The 23,105-nt window shown below is 45.1% G+C and overlaps 1 long non-coding RNA gene across 1 annotated transcript in view; it reads left to right on the top strand.

Moving 5' to 3' along the window:
• Nucleotides 1–23,105, top strand: part of LOC148686775 (uncharacterized) — a 112,281-nt gene that overhangs the window by 49,633 nt on the left and 39,543 nt on the right. The gene's annotated exons all lie outside the window — the stretch shown is intronic.

The raw sequence follows: 23,105 nt of genomic DNA, 5'->3' as shown, positions 1-23,105 counted from the left end.
ATTGCACACACACACACGCATGCGCGCGAACACACAAAACAAAACAAAACAATTCTTGTTGGGAGAAAAGGATTCTACACAACTGACTACTTCTCAGGCAGGTCTGCTAAAGCCCTTTCCTGCATTGATAAGTATTACACCTTTCCGATGGAAGTTGGGAAAGAGAAGAGTGAGCTCACCTTTCAGTAGAGAAGAATTAGATACAACAGCCCCTGCCAACTCCCCATATTTTGGACCAGCTCCATTTCACCCATGTTTTCTTGCTCCGTATTTTCTGCGAGACCATCCTCTTCCTTGGTCTTTGTGTGTGAGCCTGGCCCACCACCAAAGGGATGAGAGGGGCTTTGATCTATTGTGGGTGATTAAACTCCTATCATCCAGACTGACAGCTTAATATACCTCAGTGAGGCCTCACTAAATTAGTTGTGTCTGTCTTGCCAAAGCTGCTGCGGCAGAAATGCCTTCCGACAGTTATTGGCACTTGGTACCCCTTCCCCTTCTTTTAATATACAGCAAGGGCTGCCATTCTCCTAGATTCCAGGGCATCTGTCCTCATGTTTCATATAAACTGATCTAGCGCTGCTGGAGTTACTCTCTCTCTCTCTCTCTCTCTTGTCTTTGCTGAGTGGAAACAGCTGCCTTTGGTGCTGCTCCCAAGAATCTGCCAGTGTATATAGCCTGCTTTGGTCTTTGCTTCTCCATCTTCATACATTCGGATGTCTCTGTGAGTTATTAACATAGACACGGATTTTCCATTTAATTTCAGCAACGTAGTTGAATTTGAGTGTTTACGAAAGCAGTGGCCTTATTGGAAACCTCTAGCAATAACCTCGGGAGAGCCTTTCAAAATATCAGCCACGAGACCTTGTCTCCTGAGAGCTGCCAAGTATTCCTGTTCTCTTGGATTTGTTGCAAAAAAAAAGAAGTTCTGTGACTAGATAACCTACCAGGTCTGTGTAGGGTGAAGGAAGTTGGATAGGACCTTGAGTGTAATCCATTATACACTTGCCGCATCAGGCATTGAAAGTAAAATTAAAATGACCATGAGCCAATGATCTAAGTGAATTCAACACACACCCGTTTCTTGAGGTTTGGGGTTTAAGCCAGTGTGATGGAGTCAATTTCATTCGGGTCTGACCACCATTATATTACTTTTACTGGTAGTTCAGCTACCAATTTATAGCTAGATAAAATTTAGGCAGAGGATCCCCAGTTTGAGACTTGAACCTTCAACTGGCAGAATTGTATGTGAGTGTCCACATACCTGGACCCCACACTCTGAACTGAAGACAGAAAGACTTATTCTTCTTGTTTAAAATTCTAAGATGATGGAGATTCAGCAAGTTCTCTAGGCACTGAGCACATTGAGCTATACCAGTGGTAATACGGTAATTTCAGCCCTCTATTGGTGCAACTGTTGTTGGCATGTTGTACTAAGCTACTACCTTTTGTCAACTGAAACACCCTTAATTTGGGAATGAGGCTAGAGTAAAAATAAAAATAAAACTCATGGGTTTCATGATCTAATAAACTATTCAAAACAAACAAATAATTGTCAGGTTTCTGTTTTGTTAATAAATCTTTGTCTATGCATATATTAGAAAACTATTTGTTTCTTGGTGGGGTGACAGCTGAGACGTCACTCTGAGAGGAAAACGATTCCCAATGAGACAGAATGAAGATGTCCGTTATTGTGAAATCCAAAGAACAGTCTAGCTTCGAGTGCAACTTCTTTTATTTATTTATTTATTTGCCAGGAGCTTGGGGGAAAATGACTTCATAATTACCACTTTTTAAAAGGAAGGAATCTTGCATAAAAAACAAATCTCCTGCAAGGATTATCAAAGCATGTGGTATCTTGTCAAATGTGAAAACACAGTCTGGGCCTTCTCATTTTTATTTTTATTTTGGAGATGAGAGATGGTGATATCAGGGTATATCTCGGGTGCAGACGTGCCAAATGATGGGCCTTAGTGACTGTGGGACCCCTGATTCTGGGGAAAAAACTTGTCCAATCTATTCCATTCAAGGCTGCAGCTGTGCTTTACAGCTTGAAAACTCTAATCATACGTGGCACTCACTGTGAGATGTTGTTCAGCCCAGACACTGAGATCCAGCTCCGAGGGCCCTCTGGTGGCTCCCTCATTGAGAAAAATGAGGTTACAGGGAACCAGGCAGAAGGCCTTCTTGGTAGTGGCCCCCTCCCTGTGGAATGCCCTTCCACCAGATGTCAATGAGATAAGTAACTACACACCCTTTAGAAGACATCTGAAGGCAGCCCTGTACAGTGGTACCTCGGTTTACAAACACAATTGGTTCCGGAAGTCCGTACTTAACCTGAAGCGAACTTTCCCATTGAAAGTAATGGAAAGTGGATTAATCCGTTCCAGACAGGTCAGCAGAGTACTTAAACTGAAAATACTCAAACCGAGGCGTACTTAAACCGAGGTATGACTGTATAGGGAAGTTTATCATGATTGATGTTTTATTTTGTTTTTCTATATGCTAGGAGCTGCCCAGAGTGGCTGGGGCAACCCAGTCAGATTGGTGGGGTATAAAATTATGATGATCTTAAACTGGAAAGCCTAATTCTTTGCAAATGCTTGGGCTTTTGTAACTATTAATTTTGGTCAGAAACTACCCGGCTAACTAAAGACCTCCCCCCCCCTAGAGTCTCCCCCTCACCCCTGTGCTCATTGACCTTGAAATTTGAGCTCTCATTTTAGTTAATGTCTTCGAGAAAGTTGTTTATTGGAGTGAATGTGCTCATATTTAGCAGGAGGGTACACCATTTCCCTCTACTCCCGTGCCAGAATCTCATCCCTTCTGCATGTAGCTGTGATGTTCTGGGACAACTGGGCTGCCCCTGAGAAAGAGAGGTTGGAATTTCTAGTTCACCCCACCATGCATAAAGCATGTTGATTTGTGAATGGCGTGTTGGTGGAGCCTTTGTTGGCAAAATACAAAGAGGGGCAAGGATCAAGACCCTTCCTTTTTTGCCTCTTTAAGCATGCAATATACATAGTTTGCCCATGTGCACCATTGATGGGCGATGCTGTTTGAGGGCATTTTGCATGGACGGCAAGGTTGCAAGAGAAGGAGCAGGGCGTGCAAGAGCGAGACAGAACTGGGAGCAACTTTCTCACCTTGTCAAATCCAAGCCAAAGGTAGGGAAAACAGCTGGTAGGAAGGTGGTGTGAGCGTGCTCTGTGCCTGCAAGAGGTTAAAACTTTTGCCCCAGTGTTTACTTTAGTTGGCTGCCACACTGCATAATAATCTGTCAGCACTTCAGGTGGGGATTTATTTGTGCATTAAAAATGGCCTGGGGCGGGCGGATGCAGACACTCTGCAGCATGCTGGAAAATGTGCCTTTAGCATTAAAAAGAAAGAAAGAAAGAAAAAGCCAGCCTCTCCAAATATTTCACTCTTTTAATAAGTGCATTTAATTAAAGTCATATAACTTTTTTATTATTCTTATTTTTTTTTATTAAGGAGGGGGAAATTTGTGGCTGAGAGCAAGGGCTGGATTACATTGGTGGCGGGTGGGGGGTTAAATTCTCATTCTTAATGGAAAACTCATCAACAGCATGTTGTGCTCTTTCCCCCTTTCACGCTGCTTTGATTGTGGATATAAAGTAAAAGGGAATTTTGGTTGTTGTTATTATTATTATTATCTCCCCCCCGCCCACAACATGAAGTCCTCCCCTCTCAGAACTGTGTCTGTTTTCTATGTATGTTGCAGAATTATTAAATTTTCCAAATAAAAACCAACAGATTTTTCTCATTGTTGGATGGTCCTTTTGGTTTTCTTCCCCCTCTCCCTCCTTTTTCTGAAACTTCTCAGTTCGTTTCAGGTTGCTGCAAAGAGCCATTTTTGGAGAAACGGCAAACTTCCTGCAAGATGGCCTGATTTTGTATGGCAGCAGTATAGTATTGGCCAGGAGGGCAAAATATACATGAAAGAGAGTGTGGTATATTGGCAGAAGGCAATAAAATTTATGCAGGTCCACAAAATACATTGTGCAGGTCCACAAAATACATTGTATTGTGCAGGTCCACAAAATACAAACTTCCTGCAAGATGGCGTGATTTTGTATGGCAGCAGTATAGTATTGGCCAGGAGGGCAAAATATACATGAAAGAGAGTGGTATATTGGCAGAAGGTAGTAAAATTTATGCAGGTCCACAAAATACATTGAAAGCATGTGCAACCCACATGTGGCGTGGATCTGCCTTTTATGTTCAGTTGTGCAATGTTTGCTTTTAACATAGTAAAATAAAAACATAAGCTTTTTATGGGGGGAGGGGCGTTGAGATTGGGGAGAAGCGCACTAGACATTGTCATAAATGTAACTTCTCATTGGACCTCCACTTGCAGTCTAGTGTGGTACAATGCCATCAGCATTGAGTATTGCCAATCTAGAGCGGGGAAAGTTGAGATGTGCAACGATGGGCAGTAAAAGCTAGCAGGTCCCACCCCCTATTTTCTTTCACGCATCAGCTTCATGCAGAAGCAGTTTTGCAGGAAGACTTTTCAAAGCCTCCGCCACCACTCATAACTCACTGTGGGGCTAATCCCCTTGGGGGAAGACCATAACATTGGGATCCTGCCCTAGGACTGTTTCTTTGTGGCAGACCTCAGGAGATCACCACAGAATTGTGTGTTCTTCAGTGGCTATGTCTCTATCCTTGGGTGGTGTAAAAAAACCCAACTTCTTGCCAACCCTAATACGCCTGCTCCTGTTTGCCCTTGATAGGCTTGCACTTTCTGTCCCTTCCCCGCTCCTCATCCTGCTCTTTCCCCCTGTAACTCTGTGACTCACTTTAGGTTCTGAAGGAAAGCTAGGCTCACCGGCCAACGCATAAGTTATGGCTGTGGTTCAGTGAGTTGCCCAAATACAGTGGCCCCCAAAGCACAAGGTAGAAGAAGTAAAATGCTACTGCCTTGGTTGTTTGAGGGCTTTGTTTTTTGTTTTGTTTGCAGGCACCAATTAGCAGTTTTTAAATTAGCAGTTTAAAAATAGAGCACGGTTGCTCGTGTGGCAGGGGAAGAGCAATTAAAATGGCGGGGGATGTGGGAGTTGAATGGTTTCCCTTGCCCTGACAGGGCCCCGCGGTGGCCCTATGTGAGGCACAAGAGCCAGTGTGGTGTAGTGGTTAAGAGTGGTAGACTTGTAATCTGGGGAACCAGGTTTGAGTCTCCGCTCCTCCACATGCAGCTGCTGGGTGACCTTGGGCTAGTCACACTTCTCTGAAGTCTCTCAGCCCCACTCACATCACTGAGTGTTTGTTGTGGGGGAGGAAGGGAAAGGAGAATGTTAGCCGCTTTGAGACTCCTTAGGGTAGTGATAAAGCGGGTTATCAGATCCAAACTCCTCCTCCTCCTCCTCCTCCTCCTCCTCCTCCTCCTCCTCTTCTTCTTCTTCTTCTTCTTCTTCTTCTTCTTCTTCTTCTTCTTCTTCTTCTTCTTCTTCTTCTTCTTCTTCTTCTTCTTCTTCTTCTTCTTCAGAGCGAGGGCCTGTAAAATGGCCGCCTGTTCTGGTGATGCAGATGGTTGCCTCTCATTGGCTGTGAGGGGGAAACATTCCAGATGGCTTTCCAGTGAATTTCCCCTTTCTCCTCCTCCTCGTTTTCATTCCTCTTGTCTTAAGAGTAGCGTGAGGAGATATTGCCTATGCGTCTTCAGAAACAAAAGTGCTACTAGTCAGTCTTTTAAGCTATACTGTCTTTTCCTCCTCGCAGACTGTTGCCTCGATTGTCGTTTGCATCTAGGTAGGAAAAGGTTGAAGCAGGGGGAAAACTGGCCAGGCCTTTTGGCTGAGGGATTTCTGCTGCATATATTATCCAGGCATGTCAGTGGGATAGGAGCTCGCCCAGAGTTCTGGCACTTACTGCCTCCTCTTGTATTGACAAATGTATAAAGGAAGGCTGCTCCAGCAGTAAGGGTGTTGCATTTTGGCCAAGTTAAACTCCCGACACAGAGACTCTCTGTGTGACCTTGAGCGAGTTGCAGGCAGCTTCAAACCTCAGCATCGTGTAACTCTGTTCTATTTCTCACTTTTATTGGAGCGCCAACTCAAGGAGCTCTTCAGCCCATGTAGGCTCCAGGTTAGAAGTAAGCAGAGACGGGTCCAGTCCGTCCCCCCCCCCATTTTGGTTTTCATTTGTTGTTGAAATAAAATGTGTTTCTGCTTTCCAGTGCTCTATCACCTGCCTGCCTTGAAATGTCACACATTTTCCCCAAACCCCTTGTTCCACTCCAAGAGGCTCGTTGCATCCGGCGACTGATAAATATAACAAAATATTGCAATTTGCATTTAGCAAATGTTCCCCTGCCAGCCTGCAGCCCTGATGGGGAAGACTTTTGCAGTATCACAAGCTGTGTGGGAGCTTTCCATGAGAGCGCAGCCATGGCCTGGGAATGGTAGCTTTCCCTACAGCAACCTCCCAGTTTCTTAACGCCAGCAACAATGTTTTCTAGCTACGGACTCTTTGGCAATAACATTTTGGCAGAGCCTGACAAGATGAGTGATCACTCAACCATTCTGTAAGACAGGAAGGTTCTCCAAAAGGAGATTTGTTCTCATGAGCTTTGAGAGGTGGAACAAGTTGTGCGATGTGCATGTGAAAACTGGAACCCCTCTCCCCCAATTCTCCATATAAAGCAAATGTCAGGCAGGGAGGAGAGAGAAGGGACAGGGTTTAGTTTTGTGGCTCATCTCTCTAGGGCCCAACCAAGGAATAAGTTTTTTAAGTTTGCTTCCAATCACAGTGCTTGTGAGAGGCATATAGAGGAAACTTACAGACTGCTGTCAAGTTGATTAGGACCAAAAAAAGAGCCTCAAACTGTTTCTTTATTCGTTGTAACCCCATATCTATCCATCTGAATTTTTGCAGGTTTTCGTTACACACGAAAGTAGCTGTTTTGTAACAGATTTTTGTAAATAGATTTAAGGGACAACTCTGAGCGAGTCGCAACAAGTAGAAAAGGCATGAAACCATTTAATGTAATAAACATTTTCAAAGTACAAATAGGTAGCAATAAAAATTCAGTTAATAACAAAATATCATGGCCCAACATGGGCAGTGAGTGGGAGAAACCCAGGCTTGAGGATTCGGGGAGAGCTGGGCTGCAAGCCAATGGCCACGAGGAAAAACAATGGAGCTAAACTGTACATCATCCTTTTGGAGATTTATGCAAACTTATTTCTCTGCATCTATTGGGGCTTGACTGAGCTCTGAACCAAACTGGGCATATTTGTAGGGCTTCATCCCTTGGACAAGTCAGCTACACGTCGCCATGGACGCCTATGAGTTGGGTTGGGTTGGCCAAGACCAGCCCATGCCTTGTCAGCATCAGGCAGGAAAGAGAAGTTGGCAGAGTGCAAAAAGGCTGAGACCTACCTGACCCAGGAGAAGGTTGACTCAATGTTGCAGCTCTCCTTCCTGTCTGATGGCCTGCCCTACAGCATCCACCCCTCCGCTCAAAAGCAGCACTGTGCCATGGCTCCTTCTTGAGTAGCTTCTTTTGCATGCAGGGAAGACGCTCGCAAAGGACTTGACATCATGCAATATCAGATTGTTAAGCGGGAGGGTCTGATTCTGCATGATGCCGTGCTCCCTGACCTTTGAGAAAGAGTTTGAAGGGTGTAAAACTCCCGAGCTCCACCCCCAAATTGATCTGGGGTGCGGTGGGTGCCTCCCACCCAAGCAGCACCTCACTGCATTTCAAGCTGCTAATGTGTACATAGCCTTAGGCTCTTGCTGAGTTGTGATCCAGGTTTCCCACACTTGCTTCTTCTCCCTCTCTGAGATACAGTAAAGTTCAATTAGCTTTAGGCTAGGTTTCCCTTCAATAGTTGCCTCTAGCAGCCAGGGAACCCCCACAAAGTCCATGTAATATGTTGGCAGAAACCAAACCACAGCTTCAGTCACAGCAAGTGAATACTGTTTCTTGCCTCTGGGCACTCCGGGCTGTTGCAAGATGGGGATCTTAAATAAGCCAGATGCTCATTCTTCCACCTCTATCTGATGTCTGCAACTCACTGTGTGTGCTATCAGATGTTGATTAGGAAGCAGGTGCTCTGACTAATGCAGCCTTAAAACGGGGGGGGGGGGGTTAGTCAGGCAGGATTTTGCCAATGCCAGAAAATTTATTTATATATATATATTAGAGCCTGAGGGCTTGTGAGAGGTGTCAACCCATCAATCTATGCGTTTAACTTATACAGAAATCTGTTTTGTTTTGAGGTTGGAGGAAATCTCCAGCCTTGTTACCATCGGTAGAACATGCACTTTGGAAATAAAGTTTTTAGCCTTCTTTTTTCCCACCAGTATCTACTTTGGTGCTGTGGATCAGGATTATAAGTAGAAATGCCAAATGTTCACAGCATAGTCTTCAGCACTTAAGAGAAACTGGCCTCCTCTGGTGAACATACAAATCCTCAATCCAAAATTATCAAATGAATGAGCAGCTTTTATGAGGTCAGGTTACCTAACCTGCTGAAGAGCTGTGTCAATCTTCACTGTAAAAAAAATATGCCATTTCCTCTTCCCTACAAACAAGAAGGCAAAACTGGTGTTGCAAAACATGTTATTCCTGAAACACCATTTGTTTGTTTTTAAAGGACATTATGCCTGTCCTTTGAGATCTTTTCCCCAAGTAAAAGTTGAGATCTTTTCCCCAAGTAAAAGTTGAGATCTTTTCCCCAAGTAAAACGAGCAGTATTGTGCTCACCAGACAATAACAGTGAAAAAGGTAAACTCCTACATTGATCCACAAGCTCGGACTCCAGTCACAAAACTGGTACTCCTGGAAAGCATAAAATAAAAAGAAGCCTTCTGGCTTGTAATTCCACAACAGGAATGTCTGGAAGTGGCAAAGTCGCCATTGTGAACGCAGCATGGCACCACAGCTCTGTGCAAACTCCTTCCGTGCAGGTTTCGTATGGCGATTTTAATGCAGAAGCTGTGTACCGAAAATAGGCTGAAACACAGCTTGGGTTATGCTGTGAAAATGTGGTGTTGGGTTACTTCAGACATTGTCCTAGTTGCAGGCTTCTGCCAAATAAATAGTGTGAGGCGTTGTAAACCAACGGTTGCCACTGTGGTGCCCTCGAGATGTTGTTGGACTACAGATCTCATCATCTGCAGCCAGAATTGCCAGTGGTCAAGGATGATGGGGATTGTAGTCCAACAGCATCTGAAGGGCCACAAATTCTCCATTCCTTTCCTCTGTAGAGCCCTGGGCTATCTATATATGTGGAAGAGTTGCCCAGGCACCCCCAAACTTCAGCCCTCCAGATGTTTTGGACTACAATTCCCATCATCCCTGACCACTGGTCCTGTTAGCTAGGGATCATGGGAATTGTAGGCCAAAACATCTGGAGGGCCGCAGTATGGGGATGCCTGGAGTTGCCTGTCAGTGTTGAGATTTCTCCAGTCTGTATCCCACAGTCTTTAAAACTGATGCCGCATACTTCTTAACATGAGAAGTATGAGGGGTTTCCGCCTGTCCCTGAAACTTGCTTGATGGAAGCCCACCCCTTCCACCCTACAAGTTTGTGGGTGGGTGTGGGTAGGATAACTGCAGCTAGTGGGTTGCCCTGTTGAGATATTCACATGTTCCAGTGCAGAATCATTTCGCAAGCATATCATTTCACCTCTGGCACAGGCAACTCAAACCGAGGCAGACTTAAGGGGAAGACCACTTTGATAAGCGTGTGCCGTACAGTGGTGGATTTTGGTTAGTGTGGAAATTAACAGGATGGTAAATTGCATTGTAGTTATGTTGCTTTTAAACACAGGAAGAACATGCTGGATCATACCCAAAGGCCCATATAGTCTGGCACCCTTTTTCTAACATTGGCCAAGCAGGTGCCTCTTGGGAAGTCCAAGAGACATGATGTCAATAGCAGTTTCCCCACTTTTGTTCCCCAGCATCTGGTACTCAGAGGCATGCAAGCACAACTGAAGGCATAGATATTTGTAAGCATTAGGGGGCCTTTACAGTAGGAGCATGGTTACTCTGTGCTGGTCCAGACAAACTAGGCTGCACCTTGGTATATAATGTGGAAGCCCTTCTGATGGCCAATTCTGCGACAGCAGCTGAAACTGCATCCCCACATCCTTGTCCCAGATTATCTTGACCCAACTCTCATGGATCCTTGTTTCACCTTCCACTTACAGTGCCTGGACGTTGCCTCCATTCATTTTGTTTCCAGTGAATGAGCATACTAAAAAGGAGAGCCACATTCCACAACATAATCTTAGGCAAACAGGGCATGGCTTCTCCATTAATCAAGGTTTCTCTCATCTTGTTTTATTTTCCCCGGCATCTTAATCAGCAGCCTTGGCTCTTTCCCAACTTCTCTGATGTCTGCACAGTTGAACTAGCACCTGTCCAGGTAAATAAATGGTGACTCTGGTCTGGTGTGTACTTTGGATTAGATTACTTGGTCCATCCAGGGAAATGGAACAGTGGCAGAACATTATAAAACCACACACACACACACACACACACACAGAGAGAGAGAGAGAGAGAGAGAGCGCCAAATAAATTAGCTTTACTGTTTGTCATACAAAAACCTTCTACCCCAGTGGTATATTTTCTAGTATCATGGGAATCATATGTGATCCTTTAGGCCACAGTGGGGGGCGGGATAGGTTCTTGCTGCCTTCTGCCTGCATAACAACCCTACAGCCAATTCATTCTTCCTTGCAGATGACCATAGCAGCAATGCTCTGTCTAATATAACCAAGTCTTGTATATTGAGCCGCTTTCAACGCCAAGCCACTGCTCACATTACTGAGGAGAGTGACAGAGTGGTCTCCTTATGTTTCTGAAAGCCTGCTTCACTACTGGTCTAGAGGGAGATGATTTGGTTGAAAATGAGGAGAGTTTGAGATGGGGCTTTTGGATTTCATTGAGGGCTCCCCACCTCCCAACGCAATCTGTCCTAGTTCATGCATTGGACCAAAGTAGATTTTACTCACGTGGATATAATGTTATCCTGAAGTTATTTTTTAAAGTCAAAAGCCCAGTCCAAAGTCAAAAGAGTGGTTTTTGCTCAACTGCTTCAGGTAGAATGGTTGTTTCTGTTGCGTCTTCTGCTGCAGGGGATGGGAAACCTGTGGCACTCCAAAGATTGCTGGACTACAATGCCCCTCATCCATGACCGTTGGCCATGTTGGTTGGGGCTGATGGGAGTTGGAGTCCAACAGCATCTGGCAGGCCACAGCTTCCCCACCCTTGGTCTCCTTGGAGTACTTATAGTTGTAGCACAGGAATGCAGTGATCATTGTTGTACTGGAACAGATAAGCATATATCTAACGCAGGATTCTGTTCAGGCTCATGACATACAATGCCTCTATTGAGGGACACGTTCTTCACATGGAATGACTGAGTGGGAACTATTCACTCCCACAACTGTTTTAAGTAATACAGCTTCAAGTAGTCATGTTGTCTTATCTACAGGGTGGTCCAAAATCCATGTACTGTGAGTGAATTACCATAAAACGTTTGAATCACTGGCCATCGAGGCATTGTCTCATTTGTTCTGTGTCGTAGCTCTCTGTAACCAACATAACTGATCAGAGTCTGACCTCCTCCTCTCTTTTGAATGTCATAACCTTCCTGTTGGTTTTGCTCAATGAGAAATCAAAGTGTCACTATTCGGAACAGCACTTTTCAACCTTTAAGGGAATCGTTTTAAGGTGTAATGTTTTATTATGTTTTTATATATGTTGAAAGCCACCCAGAGCGGCTGGGGCAACCCAGTCAGATGGGCAGGGTACAAATAATAATAACATCATCATCACCATCATTTCTTCTTCTTCTTCTTCTTCTTCTTCTTCTTCTTCTTCTTCTTCTTCTTCTTCTTCTTCTTCTTCTTCTTCCTCCTCCTCCTCCTCCTCCTCTTCCTCTTCCTCTTCCTCTTCCTCTTCCTCTTCCTCTTCCTCTTTTCATTATTGCAACCTGCCATTTAAATGTGGCCATCACAGCACAAAGTTTGTTCAAGTTACTGGAGAGGAAACACAGAGGAAACCCATATCCCAAACTATATTGCAACAGAGAACTTTGAAGTAGGAAGAGGCTCTTTCCATATTCTCTGAGGGGACCAGTATGCCTTGGTCAATACTTACCAATTAACTTGTGAATCTTGGTTACCAGAGGGTAGTTTTCAGTGTTCTGGAAGGAATGGTGTGAAGAGCTGTTTGGGGACGGGGAGGGAGTTCCTTTTCTCCTTTGTGATGGCCAAAGTATATAATTATATTGGAAGTGGATGAAATTAATGAATTCCATTCAGCTCCATCATCTCTTTCTGTGTCCTTCCGTCTCCCACCTCCTGGCTTAGGCATCTGAGACGTACAGAGTGAACTTTTGAAACACATTAGAGGGAGGAAAGGGTGGAATCTATTTAGATGCTTGGTGAAAAATGTCACTGAACAGGTAGAACCTACGAGGGTTGTCATGGTGGTGGATGTCAACTCTTCCTGGCTTTGGAACTCCCTCCATCACACTTGCCTGGTCTGTAAAGCTTTTGGGCTTAACCCTTTGTTCTTATCACCAGCTAAAATCAAGTGTGCATATGAAAAGTGCATTTGTTCACATTCATAAATTACTCTCCTTCTATCTACCTGCCTTGGTTTGTTTCCTGCCTTTCCATTCATTCATTGTCTCTCTGTCCATACACACAAAGGCCCCTCCCGGTTTGTGTGTTGTTTCTTGGGCAGGGAGGGGAGGACATTCAATAGATCATAGGGTTGCAACAGACCCCAAGAGTCATGTACTCCAACCTTGTGCAATGCACAAACCACAGCTAAATAATCCGACGGAAATGGCCATCCAACCTCTGCTTATAAATCTCGAAGGAAGGAGAGTCCACCACCTTCTCATGTGGTCCGTTCCACCATTGAACAGCTCTTGCAAGCAGAAAGTTATATTATTTTTATTACTATTATTTATTAAATTTGTATACTGCCCTATACCCGCAGGTCTCTGGGTGGTTACAATATAAAATCACAGTATAAAGACATGGAATACATAATAGAAACAAAAACAAAAATAACTCAATAACCTCCCCTGCCCCTCATGGTTTATGGTTCCCTTTAAACTGGGAGAGGGATACTGAATTTACAGTCTTTCCAGCAAGCCTAACCAATAGAGGCTTCAGTAATAGCTAGCATCTCGGCCATTTCCTAGCTAATGCTCCCCCAGGGAAAATAAATAATCCTTCTGGCACATTCTTTGTAGTTGAGTAAAGTAGACATAAGAGGTTTGCGCTCCATCTTTGGAGGAGGGGGACAAACACCGAAATACTATAGTCTTCCAAGGAGCTTGAATCGGCAAATTATTCCTTTCTGCTTTGGTTATTATTTCTTGGGGGGTTGAATTTGCAGCGAGTGGGGACATTTCACCTGACAAACTTCCACTGTTGAGATGAAAATGTGTAGTTTGGCCTTAAGGACCTGCTGTGAAAGATCTGTCCTTGGGCCTGGGATAGCTCAGTCGGTAGAACATGATAACTCTTAATCTCAGGGTCATGGGTTCGAGCCCCATGTTGGGCAAAAGATTCCCGTATTGCAAGGGGGTTGGACTGGATGCTCTTCACGGTCTCTTCCAACTCTATAATTCTATGATTCAATGGGCTTTCCATGATCTGTAAAAGCTTTCTTTGTATCCTTGCTCAGGGGCTGGCAGTTGCCGCCAGCTGGGGCACTAAAACAATAAGTGACATCACACAAAGAAGCCTCTTCCATTTGTCCACTGGTCCTATGTGCTGTGCATTAGCCTATAATGAACTTTGCTCCATATCAAAGCACAAGACTCTTGCATTTATCTCTTTGGGATATAGGTCCAAGGAGTAGTGATACCATCTTCTCAAATCATGTACTGTGCAATGTTAAAAGCGCAGGATTTGCTCACACTTGCAAGTGGCCATCATTTCGGTCAGAGGAAATCCCATCCCCAGAACGTATTAAGTCAGTAATGTCAGCAAACTGTGCTTCTGCCTTTCCCATCAGCACTGACAAACATTAGAGGATAAGAGGAGCCTGAAGGACCAGGCCCAATGGCCTATAAATTCCAGCATCCTGTTCTCACAACCAGGTGCATGTTTGTGTCACCTCACCTGGAACTGATGCTCAGCAAGCACCTCTTATAATGCATCAGTTCTTATCTTGTAGTATGATTTGGTCTGGATGGTGGAAGTTGCTCTGTGGGGTGGATTGTCCAGACAGACAGCAGAGGGATAAATTAGATTGGCTTTCCAAATTATTGGCAGCATTTCACTTTCTTTGTCTGCAGATCTTGCTGTGTTCCACGCACATCAAAGCAGATAACATAGGTGCTGCAGGTGAGACACTTTGAAGTTCAGCATGCATGGCATCTACTGTAACCTGAGTGGTAGATCCTATTTTATGAGTCCATTTTTTCCCCATTAGGGTTTATACTTTTCTAGTTATCAATGTACACCTGTGAAAGAGAGGTATAGCACAACAACATTATTTTATAACATTGATCTTTTTTCAAAGTAATGATTATGTATCCACACACAAGTACCCTTTCCATCGACTATTTTAATGGCAGTGACTGGAAAAGGTTTGTGTTTGTAAGAATTTATTTAAAAGATTAACAATATGGCATTATTGTGCTATAGTGATTAGGGACGTGGGTGGCGCTCTGGTCTAAACCACTGAGCCACTTGCCGATCAGAAGGTCGGCGGTTCGAATCCCCGAGACGGAGTGAGCTCCTGTTGCTCTGTCTCAGCTTCTGCCAACCTAGCAGTTTCAAAGCATGCCAGTGCAAGTAGATAAATAGGTATCGCTGCGGTGGGAAGGTAAACGGCGTTTTCATGCGCTCTGGTTTCCATAACAGTGTTCCATTGTGCCAGAAGTGGTTTAGTCATGCTGGGCACATGACCCAGAAGGCTGTCTGTGGACAAATGCCAGCTCCCTGGGCCTGAAAGCGAGATGAGTGCTGCAACCCCATAGTTGTCTTTGACTGGACTCAACCATCTAGGGGTCCTTTACCTTTTACCTTTTATACTGCAATTCCTCTCCTTCATTGAAAAAAACAATACGTGTCTCGAAACACATTTTAGTGTTCATTATAAGATTTTTTTTTTTAAAAAAAGAAGCATGCCATGATACCCACCAAGAAATGTCATAATGATTAAGTGCTGAAGTGTGATAGGTTCATTTTCTTGATAAGTCACTGCTCCTGTCAAAACCTTGCCCTTTTCAAAAGATGGAACAGTGTCTCTAAAGGTTTCTGCACCTGTGGGGGCTGCACTACTTGCCTATTCTTCTGGGAGAGGGGGGGGGGAGTCCAATTTTCAGCAGTCTGAGATGATGACTGCATCGTATGGATGTCCTGTAAACAATGAGTGAAGCACAGCAATTCCACCTAGTGTGTAACCACCATGAATCTCTTTGTGGCCCCGTCATATTACAACTTGGAAATGTTTATAATGTCTCTATCCCTTGCAGCCCCGGCAATTCTCCACCCGCGACGTAGAATAGACTTCTGGTCTGAAACAGTAAAGCTGCAGTTCCTTGAAAGCTTCTTAAAGGACATTTGCAAAAGTGCTCGAATAATTATTCTGTTTTTCAGGATCCTTCTCGTTATTAGTTCACGATACGTTGGCAACACTTGATGCTTGCCATTTCATCACAGTAGGAAGAACTGTTGCCACCTCTCTTTTTTTTCTGGCAGGATTCCTCGATGTTTTGATAGATATATGACTGTTGTCTGGCAGATAAAACAGCAGTAGAGAAACTGTCTCTCACTGAGTTTCTGCTTGCTGTCCTGGCTGCTAAAAGCACAGAAGCACCGTCAGGGTGTGGGGTGGAGAATAGCTGCTCAAGTTGGAGAAGTGTTTCTGGGACACTTCACATATTCTGCATAAGTTCTCTTCCACTGCAGACAATCAACACATGAACCATAGTACTAGTTACAGGTAGGTAGCCGTGTTGGTCTGACGTAGTCGAAACAAAAAATAAGTGTGCATGCACACGAAAGCTCATACCTATGACAAACTTAGTTGGTCTCTAAGGTGCTACTGGAAGGAATTTTTTATTTATTTTTTGTTTCAACACATGATCCAGTGAAGGATCCAGTTTGGTGCATGGGTTCTAAGCTATGGACCCAACCTGCTCTATTAAACTGGTTGAAATACTGATACACATGCAAGTCTGGATTCATTTCCAGGAACTGCCTGGAAGCACTGGTGAGTCTGTGTTTAGCCCATTGCTGCATTAAGGATTTCACCATTTCCTCCGTGGCCTCCTGGATTTCATGAGAATTGCATTCTCAGCCTACCTCCTAAATGTCGGGTCCTTCATCTGATCGATTGACTAGCCTTGGATATTTATTTAAGGTTATCTCTCCTCCCCCCTGCCCCCTTCCTTTGCTGGTGCCCTTTGGCTGTTTTCACTTTAAACCCACCCCACCCTTCTTCCAGTTCCTTCCTTTTATGGGGGGAGTAAGCCCAGGTCTGTCTAATGGGAACTGTGGTTCACTCTATGATGTGGTTCGTTATCGCGATGCTGTTAATAAAATCTGTTTCCCCAAGCTGTCACTCGGTTGAGATGGGAAATAGTCCCTGAGCTCAGGCAATGTTTTATCATAACAGCAGCGTGCACAGGCATGATGAGCTCCCAAAGTCTTTTGTTTGGCTGGGTTTCTCCTCTCTCCAATGGATCAAGTGCAGTTTGGGCTGCTGCAAAACTGTGTAAGGAGCTGCAGTGGAAGCTGTCCTTCAGCATGGCCTAGTGGTGATGTTTAACCACCTTCCCAGGGTCTGCCGGCTCCCCACCCTCCCAGCTCATGGTAGGAATGTGATGGGTTATTTTGTCAGCAGTCGCAGGGGGAGGTTAGGGTTAAGAGGTGAGCGCTCCAGGTGCGGCTGAGCATGAGGGTTTTATACATTTCGTTGGTGAGAAGGGAATGCATCCTTCGTTTCTAATGACAGGGCACTGCAGGTAGGGACATGATGCTCCTTGTCTCACAGATGTGTGGTTAAGCAAAAGACAATTGCAGATGTTCCTGGAATTCCCAAACCGGATACAAAATTGCTAAGAGGATACATAGATGGGGGAGCGTTGCCAAGAGCTTTTACATAATGAGAGGATCATGTTATGCTTCTCTCGCTTCAGGGCTCGGTTGAGCTCCTCAGCTCTTCTCTGAAGTTGGAGGTAGAACGCACAGAGTTCTCTCTCGTTTAGAGAGGTGTGTGTATTTGCACACACGCATGCACACACACACGTGTGTCTCTCTCTCTGTGTGTGTGTTTAAGACCAGAACACCCCACAGCCTTGACACTGTATATATCGGGTGAAAAATTAAAGTTGTCTTTTTAAAGGTGTGCTAAAGTTTCCATTGCAAACAAACATCTCTGTGTGGAAATCTGTCTTCAGTTTAGAAGGAACATTGGAAGTTGCCTTATCCTGAGTCGGAGCTTTTCATCCATCTAGATCAGTACTTTACGCACTGGCTGGCAACAGCTCTCCAGGGGTTCAAGGAAGGATCTCCCAGTCCTATCTGGAGATTCTCCACCTCTGGGCTCCAACTCTAGTCCACTTCCCCAGGTTTTCTCCAGTCTACGCTCCCCTCCCTTTGGCGTTAAAAAGTAGATTAAAGGGGGAACACCCACCCACCCACCCCCGCTTAGGTCAATATTTGCAAAGGAGGTGGAGAGATAGCTTCACACTTTCTCCAGGAGGGGAATTGGAAGCATTGCCACTTAGAAAACTGGTCGGGTGTGTAGGAATTCCTTTCAAACTATACTAGTGAAAATGGATCTGCCTGGGTTCCCTGTTTCCCTCACTTTTCAGGTGGAACTAAGCACCTGTGTCACATGGGGGGGGAAGTGCCCCTGTTCCTATAAGACTGGTCCCAAACTTTGTGAGGGCTCAGTTTCTGCAGAGAATTGGGTTGTTGTTGTTGTTTTTGCCAGGACAGAAATTAAAATTTGTTGAGTCATCAATCTGATGTCAATAACTGTCCTGCGAAGCAGAACAATTGAGTGCCTTGTGACCCTCGACAGCCTCACTCCTGTCCCTTTTAAATTTGTCCCACTGATTTGAAATGCCTTAACTTGTAATGCCAATAAAGGTATTTGTATTTGTATTGCCCTCCTCAAAGGTGGGATCAGAAATCAGAACCATGTTTTGATACGTTTCCTAAAATGTTTATAGAGTACCACTGGCTGTGACTTTGGGGGTGGTGCGGGGAGAAGCAAGGAAGATTATAGCCCATGGAATTAATGAATTGTTTATACTGAACCATTGGGGGGGAATAGGTCTGGTCATTGATGGGGAAAGGATGATGGGCTCAGCTGTTCTTTTTGCCATCACTGAGAGCCAAACTGTACTGGTGCCAATGGGGGACAGCAGCTTCAGTGGAAAGATTTTCCTTGGGGCTGCAATGGGGAAGGGTTAAACACCCCCTCCTCACTTGCTTTGATCCTGTAAATTAATAGTGCAGCCACCCCTGCAGATGCTATTTGCTATTTGCCCTTGAACGTCTATCTGAACTCTGCTGTTGCTTGTACAAAGTTAAACACTCTTTTCAACCTGCTTATTTCTGTTGTGCAGATGAGCAGGCAAACAAGTGGAATTCGGGTGTCCATTGTGGCATTCCCAACTTTCACCAGCCCCATCCAGCATGGGCAGAGTTGAGGGATGAAGGGTGCTGGAATCCAGCAGTATCTGGAAGCACCACATTGACTACCCATGATCTGAAGAACCATCTTCTTCGCTTCCCAAACCATCAGTACTTGGCCACCCCACCATCTGGGTACTGCTCTTCCACCTCCAACAAAAGGAGGCTGAGGACCAAAGGAGGATTTCTGAAGATGCACAGAGGGCAGATGGACACCACTAACTCCCCTGTTGTGAGCTTGGCTTGAGCATGTACTCAAGAGATGTTTGTTTGTTGCCTCGGGAGCATGCACAAACTCCTTGCCAAGAATCCAACATCTGCACAATTGATACTTGGCAGGAAATTCCTGCTCGGTTCCTGAAGGTAATGAATGAAAGAGGCTGGGTTTGCACCCCACTATTTCAGTCTTTGGCTCTGCAGTGCAAATGGCCCTGACCTGATAGGGACCATCCCACGTCCACCAGCACTATAATGAGACAAGTCTGTGTATGTGAGTGTATGAGACAGCTTTATAAATTGTCAATGGATCTATACCAGGAAATAGTCTAGGTATTCAGCTGCCTGGGCAACTAGGAGTTTTTGAAATCTCCCCCAAAGCATACAAACCTAGAATACTACATTTGGGAGTTAAAAACCCCTGGGAATGAGTCTTCCCTCCCCTCCCTGCAACTCTGAGAATTTCCTCTGTGGCTTTGACTCTGACAGTTTTCATAAAGTAGTACATACTTCAAAGCACTGAGCAACCATAATAAAGGTTTTATTTGCAAAAGAGCTCTGCTCCCATTTATCCTGCATGCTGAGCTTTTGTGGCTGACCAAATCTTCCCCCTCACGGAATGAGAACGGCTAAAACGCGCGCGCGCGCGCACACACACAACACTTGTGCAAAGCAGAAGCAGTGTTGTTTTGCTTAAGAGGGAGGTGAAGAGGAAAAATAAACTTGGCCCTGATTCTGGGGCCTGAATTTATATTTATATTTATTTATTTATTGCCAATCAGCTCCATTATCCTCAACACTCAAGATTGAAAATAAATGCCTCTCCATTGTGTGAGGCTCCCCCTACCCCCCCAGCCTTCCAAAGCAACTGTATTTTGCTTTCTTTGATGACACTGGGGCTCCAGGAGAGTAGCTGCCCTCCCCACCCGCTTTTATGACACACTGTAAGGGATTTAGGCTTGAGTGCAGGTGGGTTTTCTCCCCCTTGCTGTCACCTGGACATTGCCATGGAGATAATCCTCAGTGAAACAAAAATAAGAGTAGAACCGGTTGGACAGAAAGTGCAAGGCTGAGAGCTCGTAGCTGGAGGAGGGGAGGGATAAGTGGCGTAAGGCCAAGGCGAGGGCAGCGGAGGCTCGGTGGGGAGCCTGCCTTGGCTCTAGAACTTGCTTGAATCCAGTCCTTGGGGGGGGGGGGAAGCATTGCAGCACTTAATCAACAATAGGCAAGTCCTCTCCCGTTGAGTTTAGATGGGATTATTTGTGTCCTCGGACAGGATCCTGCCGATTTCCAGCCAGCACAGTAAAGCAGGTCAGTGAGGCCGGCGTCTCACCAAATGTAACGAACACGAGAGTTCCCTTGAGCAAACATTTGTGCATGTTGCTTGCATAGGCATCTTCTTGGCTGACCAGTTTTCAGTGCTAGATGGAATTCTGCAGCGTAAGCAAAGACCACGTGGGAGGATTTTGAGCCATGGCGGTGCATTCGCTACCTGGCTCCTTGGTAAATGTGTTTTCCTGACATAAGCCTTTTGTGTTGGAAGGATTGTTTGGCTTTACCCTTTAGCTAATCTTTCCATTATCCTGTTGAAAGATGCCGTGTGTGTAGCAGTCTGTGTATTCTGTAGTACCGCTTAGCACCATAATATGTTGTTGGCCTAGTCTTGCATTTCTTGATGCAACAGAGGAAAGCCCCAGTGTCATTGCCTATGTTTTCATTGCAAGTTCATGCTGTAACCTATATCCAGCCACATCTTTGTAGTATTTGACTTGTTGTCAGATTAGAGCTTTTATTTTATTTATTTATATTTTTAATCTCACTTTTGCATGACACAGACCTGAAACTCCGTAGACACCTACAGAAGTAAGGTCTATCACAGGCACCCCCAAACTTCGGCCCTCCAGATGTATTGGACTACAATTCCCATCATCCCTGACCACTGGTCCTCTTAGCTAGGGATCATGGGAGTTGTAGGCCAAAACATCTGGAGGGCTGCAGTTTGGGGATGCCTGGTCTATCAAATCAAGATCTGAGCAAGGCATTGTAACAGAGTCTTGTGAAAACATCAGTTCCTTGCATTCAGGTGACTAGAATTTGTCTGGGAATCCAGAATTAGGTAGGGAAGTGGGGAAGGAACTGGCCATGGTGTGCTTGCATGCATCGTCTCTGAAAATTTGTTTCATTCACTCAGTTGTTTCTGCAGCTATGTGGCTTGTACTACCATGTTTTCATTGGTCCTGTGACCTTTCTGGAATTGGGTTCACCCCTGAGAACCTTTAAATATCTGGTGGGGTTTTAAACAAATAAATAAAAGCAACCTTGCTGCCTTAGGCTGAATGCTCTCATTTTTTGATAATTTGCCGTTTTATCCAGTCATCGTTAAATTTATATCACACTCAAAGGAGTCCAGGGCAGCAAATGCAAAACAATTAATAAAATAAAACATCTGAAACTGCTGTGATGCAGATGAGAACTGGGCATGTGTCTTATGTACGGTATATGGCAGGCATGTCCAACAGGTAGATCATGATCTACTGGTAGATCACAGCACGTCTGTGGTAGATCGCTGGTAGATCATTGGCTCCCCACAAAGAAGCTGAACAACTGTGGCTCCCCTAAAAAAAGCTCAACATTTTAACCTCCTCCCTGAAAAAACTCAACCCCGAGCCCCCCCCAATGGGCCTTCCTCCTTACTAAAAAAAGCTCAACAACTTTGACCTGAACTCCCAAAAAGGGGGTAGATCACTGCCAGTTTTTAACTCTGTGAGTAGATCACAGTCTCTTGGGAGTTGGCCACCCCTGGTATATGGTATCCCTCCCAGCTTCACAGAGTACCAGCTCCTAGGGGTGATTGGAGGGGAGCAGTGTTGTACACGTGGTGTCCTGACGTCAGGAGGAGCTGGGGTGGAGCCAAACCCGGTAGTCACATAGCTTCAATGGCTGGTGGCTCCTTCTGGTGCAACCAATGGAGAGGGACTGCTTTGATCTGCTTTCCCCGCTACGGAAGCAGGAGGAGAAGAAGCCTCCATGCTTTGGGGGCATGGAAGGGGCTGGGCCCTGACTCCCAAAATATTGAGTGGCCCCTGAAAGGTCTCGGCTTCCAGGAGCTGGTGCCCCTGCACCTTCATAGTCACCTCACATTCCTGCCTAGACAACAACGGGAAGGGGGACACAAGAAGCCTGAGGATGAGGTTGTATCTTTGGATTCCAAGGTTCTTTCAGTATCGCTGGGCTTGTGTATCCTTCCCAGAATAGCAGATTGTAAATTTCTTCTTCCTTTTCAGTCTTGGTTGGCTCCCCACCACCATCGAGCCTTGAATAGAGTATATTTTGGGGTTGAGTGCCAAGAACATAGAATTTACTCTGTGGAATATCTCTCTAGGGGGAATTCAGCAGCAGAAGGGGGCAGTTGATGGAGGAGGACTGTGGGCCTCTTGTTCGCAGGCCTCGATTGAAGGTTTCTGTGGTCTGCCCTGGGGCCAGCCACCGGGGTGTGAGGAAGTTTGGCATGAGATTATTACCTAGGGCCACCAGCAAACTCTGGAGTAGAGCGAAAGATCAGCCAGCAGCCTCGTATTTTTTTGGACATAGCCTAGGCAAATATTGAGATACTTTCTTTTTAACATGGAGGCTGGGCAGGAAGTAAGGTTCTTTGGCGCCCATTTGCTTGCTAATGGTAGCAGAGATGGAAAACTTAATCTATGTGGCGTACGCAAGAAGCCAGTAGCTCATTAGGTTGCTGGGGAGTGCGCAGGATGGCTTTTAGAAGCCACCGTAAGACGTTCTGAGGTTTCAGACTCCCCACAAAAGTATGGCTGTGCCTTCTGCTTTAAATACCTCTCTGGTACTAAAAACGGCATTACTTTTAGTGGTGACGTTAAACAGAATGTAAGGTTTTAATTGCATAATCTGTTCACTTCTTTAAAATGTCACTTGGAATTTCTTCTTTTCCCCACCATGGGCTCCGCGTGTTCATTCCGCAAGCACTATGTACCACTTTTGCCTGTCTGTGTAAAAGGAGATACACAATGCTGTTTCTAAGCCAGGGATAGTAAATCTGTAGCCACCACAGACATTATTGGACTACACCTCCATTATCCATCTTGGGAGAGCTCAGTTGGTTTTAGAGTGTGGTGCTGATAATGCCAAGGTTGCAGGTTCGATCCCCATCATATGGGACAGCTGCACATTCCTGCTTTGCAGGGGGTTGGACTAGATGG

The sequence above is a fragment of the Zootoca vivipara genome, chromosome 2 (assembly GCF_965207765.1).
Source record: "Zootoca vivipara chromosome 2, rZooViv2.hap1.1, whole genome shotgun sequence".
Taxonomy (NCBI): domain Eukaryota; kingdom Metazoa; phylum Chordata; class Lepidosauria; order Squamata; family Lacertidae; genus Zootoca; species Zootoca vivipara.
This window is presented reverse-complemented; position numbering and strand designations above follow the sequence as displayed.